This window comes from Callithrix jacchus, chromosome 22 (assembly GCF_049354715.1).
Source record: "Callithrix jacchus isolate 240 chromosome 22, calJac240_pri, whole genome shotgun sequence".
In the NCBI taxonomy this organism is placed as follows: domain Eukaryota; kingdom Metazoa; phylum Chordata; class Mammalia; order Primates; family Cebidae; genus Callithrix; species Callithrix jacchus.
In genome coordinates this window covers 37,541,833-37,548,627 of record NC_133523.1, presented here as the reverse complement: position 1 = coordinate 37,548,627, position 6,795 = coordinate 37,541,833, and the positions used below count along the sequence as shown (strand labels likewise).

Genomic DNA, 6,795 nt, shown 5'->3' with positions numbered 1-6,795 from the left:
TAAGTCTACAGATATTTGTTCTATTTGACCAGAGAATTTGCTAAATTCATTTGCATACCTGCCAATAAAATGAGTATATCTGGGAGCAACAGACCACAGCTCCAACTTGCCTGGAAGGAAGTGCCTAACTTCCTCTGGGAGAGAAGATGATCTCATGAGTAAAAGGCTTCCCAGCCTCTTCATTAGGGGCCAATAACGCTTCCCACTCAGGCGGTTCCAGTGAATCAGATATAGCTATGCAAGGGTCTCCAAGGTTTATTCACACAGAAATCTCTCTAGACCTTCTGCCTCTTCCTGGTTCCCAGTCCTTTTTTCTGCCCTCTTGAAGGATCAGATCTCGTCTAACCTAAATAGCCTTCATTTATTAATTCTGCTAAATATTAACCTATAACCTCATTTCTTTCACTTCCAAGCAATTGAAATGTATGTGCTGTCTTTCCCTTTCATCATCACCTAATTTTTCCTGGCCCTCTGCACTGCCTCCATACCCAAGATCACTGGAAACAGCACAAAATCAGTATCCATGTCTTGGTGAAATACAAAGGTATTTTTATAATACTCATACTTTTTCCTTTTACAGAATCTAAGATCACAGACAAATTTTCCCTTCTGGAGAGCTCTCCTCCCTCCATCTCCCGCTTATATACTGTATCCCCAAACCAGATGTAGTACTCAGACCCTTCTTGTCTCCCTTCATCCACCCTCTTTCATCAGCTTAGTGATCTCTCTGGAGATGGCTCTTAATTTATATCTCTAGCCCCAACTACTTGTAGAACTCATGACACCCACATCCAAATACTGTCTGAAGTCACCCATTTAAACAAACTCTTCCACACAGCTCACTCATTTCTCCCAGTGACAGCCCCTAAGTATCCACAGCCCCTGCTCATTTGTTTCCAGATTCAATACATTGTGAAAGCCTCTTGTTCTTTTTTTAACAACTCTCAATTATGCTGTTCTCACCATTCCCATAAACCTAACTGACCCTTCTGCCCTCAACAACACTCAAAGTCTTGGTTGACTTCTTGTCTTGCATATGGCTGCCTCATTACCTTCCTAAAAACAAGTCCACTCTCCTATTCAAAAATCTACAGTGGCTTACTCTGGCCTATTAGATAAGTTCAAACGTCTTCTAAAGAGAAGTGTCTTCCTTCCTTTACCGATACTTCCTTGTATAATTTCGCAATCCTAATTAGATCTGTCTCCCTATATATCCTTGCCTCTCCACCAACACACATAGAATTCTTAGTTCCAATTCTACACCTAAAAGCATACCAAACAGGATGACCTCCATCTACTATCTGTACTGTGGAGTTACCCACAACCTTCATCACAAGCAACCTCTGACCTTGTGGAGAACAAAGACTGTAACATTAACATGTGAACTTGAGACCCAGGACACAACCTATGTGTGGCTGAAAATCTCTTCCTGATGACCAATTCATGTGTTCACAAAAGATATGGAAATTAAAAATGCAATGTTCCTACCCCAAGGAATATAAAGCCCAAGACATGAGATAAGACCTGAAAAATAATCATAATACCAGAAAAGAAAGGTGTAAATGTCACAAAAAGTCAGAGAAATCTAATGGGAATTATGGCTACATATTGGAATAACTGGGGAATTTTTTAAAAGAACAACTGATGCTCAGACTCCACCCACAAATTCCAATATAATTGGTCTGGAGAGGGACCCAGACCTTCCCAGACAATACTAACCTATAGCCAGGATGGAGGTAATAGGTAAGGCCTGGGGCTAAATCAATGGATTTTAGCAAAGGATACACATCAGAATCACCTAGGGAACCTTTTCAACATACATAGGTATATATACCATCCCTGGAAAAGCTGATACGACATGCCTGTAGTGAGACTTGGGCTTGTATATTCTGAAAAACTCTCAAATGATTCTCACATATATTCCCTATTAGGAAACAGTGACCTGAAGCATAGGTAGTACTGAAATGATAGAAAGAGTTGGAAAACATTCTATATGGTGGGTATTTGATGAATAATCTATCCTGAAAAGCACAGAGAGGTACTCAAGAATAAATTGTTTGCAAATGGCTGAACTTTAAAAGACATGACAGGCCAGGTACGGTGGCTCACCCCTGTAATCCCAGCAGTTTGGGAGGCCAAGGTAGGTGTATCACCAGAGGTCGGGAGTTTGAGAACAGCCTAAGCAACACGAAGAAACCCCATCTCTACTAAAAATACAAAATTAACTGGGTGTGGTGGTAAATGCCTATAGTCCCAGTACTCGGGAGCTGTGGAAGGAGAATCGCTTGAACCTGGGAGGCAGAGGTCACGGTGAGCCGAAATCGCACCATTGCACTCCAGACTGGGCAACAAGAGCAAAACTCTGTCTCAAAGAAAAAAAAAAAGACTTGACAATACCAAGTAAGGATGGGGAACAACTGCGCTCACATATTGGTAAAGAAAATAAAAAATGGCCCGCCCACTTTAGAAAGCAGTTGACAGTTTCTTATAAAGTTAAATATACACTTATACAATCCAGCAATCCTACTCATAGATATTTACCCAAGAGCAATGAAAATACATATCTGGCCAGGCGCAGTGGCTCACGCCTATAATCCCAGCACTTTGGGAGGCCAAGGCAGGTGGATCACGAGGTCAACATGGTGAAACCCTGTCTCTACTAAAAACACAAAAACTAGCTGGGCATGGTGGCGCACACCTGTAGTCCCAGCTACTCGGGAGGCTGAGGCAGGAGAATTGCTTGAACCTGGGAAGCAGAGGTTGGGGTGAGCTGAGATCGCACCGTTGCACTCCAGCTGGGATAACAAGAGTGAAACTCTGTCTCAAAAAAAAAAAAAATACATATCCAGACAAAGAGTTATACATGAATGCTCATAGCAGTATTATTGATAATAGCCAAAAACTAGAAACCCAAATGTCTATCAGTAGATGGATGGATAACAAATTGTGGAATATTCATGCAACAGTATACTAATCAGCAATCAAAGGGTACAAACTACTGATAAAATCAAAATGAATGGGCCAGCGCCATGGCCCATACCTGCAATTCTAGCACTTTAGGAGGCCAAGGTGGAAGAATCTGCTTGAGACCAGGAGTTCAAAGCTGCAGTGAGCTATAATCATACTACAGCACTGCAGCCTGCACAACAGAACGAGACCCTGTCTAAAAAAAAAAAAAAAAAAAAGATGAATCTTGAAAACATTATGCTGTGCAAAAGAAGCCAGACACAAAGAAATGCATGCTATATAATGCCATTTTTCTTTTTCAGATGGGGTCTCACTCTGTCACCTAAGCCTAGTGCAGTGGCACGATCATGGTTCACTGCAGCCTTTACCTCCCAGGCTCAAATGATCCTCCCACCTCAGCCTCCCCAGTAGCTGGGACTACAGGTGCATGCCACCACCACATCCAGCTAATTTTACATTTTTTGTAGAGAGGAGGTCTCGCTTTGTTCCCCAGGCTTGTCTCGAACTCCTGGAGGCAAGTGATCTTCCCGCCTCTGCCCTCCCAAAGTGCTGGAATTATAGGCATAAGCCATCATGCCCAGCCTATGTGATGCCATTTAAATGAAGCTCAAGAACAGGCAATTCGAATTAATGATGTTAAGAATTCGCCCTAGAGGGTGGGATTAATGGCAAAGGTGCTCAAGGGAGCTTTGGGGCTGATGGAAATATTCTACATCTCAATTCTGGTAGTGATTACATGGGTATACACATTTACCAAAAATCAAATTGTACACTTGAGATCTATATACATTTCAACATATTTTCATTTTACTTCAGTTTTTAAATATACACTAAGGAAAGGAGCCACTAATTCAATCTATCAGGTACAAAGCACCTGTATTCATGTTATTTTGCTATGCAATAAACCACCACGAATTTAGTGGCTTAAAACAACACTTACTCATTAGTTTGCAGAATCCAGTTCCTTGAAGTCATAGTTTCAGTTCCCTATTGTCCTGTTGTCAGCCAGGAACTACTATTAGCTCTAGAAGACCTTCTCAGGTCCTAGCATAGTGACCTCTTCCATCTTAGCCACAGAGAACTTCCCTCAAGTCAAATCCCTCTCACGCTTCTACTGTCTCTGATTTTCCCTTCTAAGACCAGCCTGAAACGCTCCAATTTTGTTTTTCAAAGTCTCATGTGATTACATTAGGTCCACTCAGATCATTCCCCTTCTGATTAATTCAAAATCAACTTATTGTAACCTTAATTATGTCTTCAAAATCCTGTTTGCCACACAAGGTAACATAATCATGGGTGTGACAGTTCATCATATTCATAGTTCCAGGTATTAGAAGCCATCTTAGAATTCTGTGTACCAAGCACACATAAAGCAGTGGGTGCTCTCTGGAAGCTCCTTTACAATCTTGTTCTGAGGAAGTGGCAAAGAAGCCAAAAATGATGAATCCAACTTTTTTTTTTTGAGACAGTCTCACTCTGTCACCCAGGCTGGAGTACAGTGGCATGATCTCAGCCCAATGCAACCTCAGTATCCTGGGTTCGAGTGATTCTCTTGCCTCAGTCTCCTGAGTAGCTGGGATTACAGGTGTGCACTACCATACTGAGCTAATTTTTGGTTGTTGTTTTTTTTTTTTTTAGTAGAGATGGGGTTTCACCATGTTGGTCAGGCTAGTCTCAAACTCCTGGCCTCAAGTGATCCATCTGCCTACCTTGGCCTCCCAGAATACTGGAATTATAGGTGTGAGGCACTGCACCTGGCCCCCAACTTTTATTTTTTGAGATAGGATCTCACTATGTTGCCCAGGCTGGAGTGTAGTGGCTCAACCATGGTTCACTGCAGACTTGACCTCCCAGACTCAGGCAATTCACAGGCTCAGCCTCCTGAGTAGATGGGACCAAAAGTGCATACTACCACATGGGGCTAATATTTTATTTTTTGTAGAGACAGTCTTGCTATGTTGCCCAGGCTGTTCTTGAAGTCCTGAACACAAGCAATCTTCCTGCTTCAGCCTAACAAAGTGCTGGGATTACAAGAGTGAGCCACAATTTAACATGCGATAAGATACTGTATTACTCTGCTCTGGCTGCCATAACAAAGTGCCTGAATGGCTTAAACAACAGAAATGTATTTCTCATAGGTTTGGAGGTGCCTTCTTGCCATGTCCTCACATGGTCTCTTCTCTGTACCTACACCTCTGTGATGTCTCTCTTTGTGTCCAAATTTCCTCTTCTTTAAGGGCATCAGCCAGAACGAATTAGAGCCCACTCTATAGACATTATTTTAACTTAATCACCTTTAAAGTTCCTATCTTCAAATACAGTCACATTCTGAGGCACTAGGGGTTAGGGTTTCAACAGAAGAATTTTTAGGAAACACAATTCAGTCCATGACAGAAACCAAGGACAAAAAAACAGAAACAAGAAAGCAAGGACCTAGACAGGTGCAGTGGCTCATGCCTGTAATCCCAGCACTTTGGGAGGCCAAAACATGTGGATCACCTGAGGCCAGGAGTTTGAGACCAGCCTGGGCAACATGGTGAAACCCTGTCTCTACCAAAAATACAAAAAATTAGTTGGGCATGGTGGTGCACGCCTGTAATCCCAGCTACTCAGGAGGCTGAGGCACGAGAATCGCCTGAACTTGGAAGGCAGAGGTTGCAGCCAAGGTCATCCCACTGCACTACAACATGGGTGACAGTGTGAGACTCTGTCTCAAAGAAAAAAAAAAAGAGAGCAAGGACCCCCATGTCCCCCTAGCCTGTAAATGATTGAGTCAAGGATATACCCATTGCCCTCAAACTTTTAGCAATTTTCACAGGCAGTGATAATAGCTAGCACCAAAGTTAACCCCTGAAAAACTAAGGTTATCAGAAATTGAAGGCATTCCAAGAGATCAACCAAATATCAGACAGGACTATAGCACTGTTCTGGGGTTCAGGAATCTAGATTCCTGATTATTTACTCAGCAAACATTTACTGAGGACTTACTATATGTCAAACACGAAGCTAGGTGTGAGAACATGAAGATTAAAAAATAAAGTCCTTCTGATTTGGACTCTAATTCAAACAATCCTACTACTTAAAAAAGAAGAGAAGGGAGGGAAAGAACAAATAAATGAAGAAGAAAGGAAGGAAGAACAAGTATAAGGTAATTACAGAAATTTGATCATTGGTTGGATATTTTATGATATTAAGGAGTAAATAATCTCTTAGTGTGATGATGTTTGTAATATTGTTTCTTAAAATGACCTTGTATTTTAGGAGTAAGCTGAAATATCTACAGATGAAATGATTTGATATCTATGACTTTCCTTTATTTTTCTTTTTTTTTTTTTTTGAGATGGAGTTTTGTTCTTATTACCCAGTCTGGAGTGCAATGGCATGATCTCGGCTCACCGCAACCTCCGTCTCCTGGGTTCAAGCAATTCTCCTGCCTCAGCCTCCCAAGTAGCTGGGACTACAGGCGTGCGCCACCATGCCCAGCTAATTTTTGTAATTTTAGTAGAGACAGGGTTTCACCATGTTGACCAGGATGGTCTCTCGATCTCTTGACCTCATGATCCACCCGTCTTGGCCTCCCAAAGTGCTGGGATTATAGGCGTGAGCCACCGCGCCCAGCCGATATATGATTTTCTACAAAATAATTCATGGTTGGAAGGGGGAATATAGATGACATAAGATTGAACTGAAATGTTAAACATTGAAGCTGGGTGATGCGTACATGTAAATTCATTATACTATTGGCTCTACTTTTATAACTGTTTTCTAAGAATAAAAATTCCTTGCTCTCCAGAAGCTTATGACACAAGAAGTCAGATATTCCAACAA

General features: G+C 41.7%; 2 long non-coding RNA genes across 2 annotated transcripts in view; both read right to left on the bottom strand.

Moving 5' to 3' along the window:
• Window positions 1–6,795, bottom strand: part of LOC144580782 (uncharacterized) — a 137,473-nt gene that overhangs the window by 20,075 nt on the left and 110,603 nt on the right. The window lies entirely within an intron of this gene.
• LOC144580783 (uncharacterized) overlaps window positions 1–6,795 on the bottom strand; it is a 76,970-nt gene that overhangs the window by 3,434 nt on the left and 66,741 nt on the right. The gene's annotated exons all lie outside the window — the stretch shown is intronic.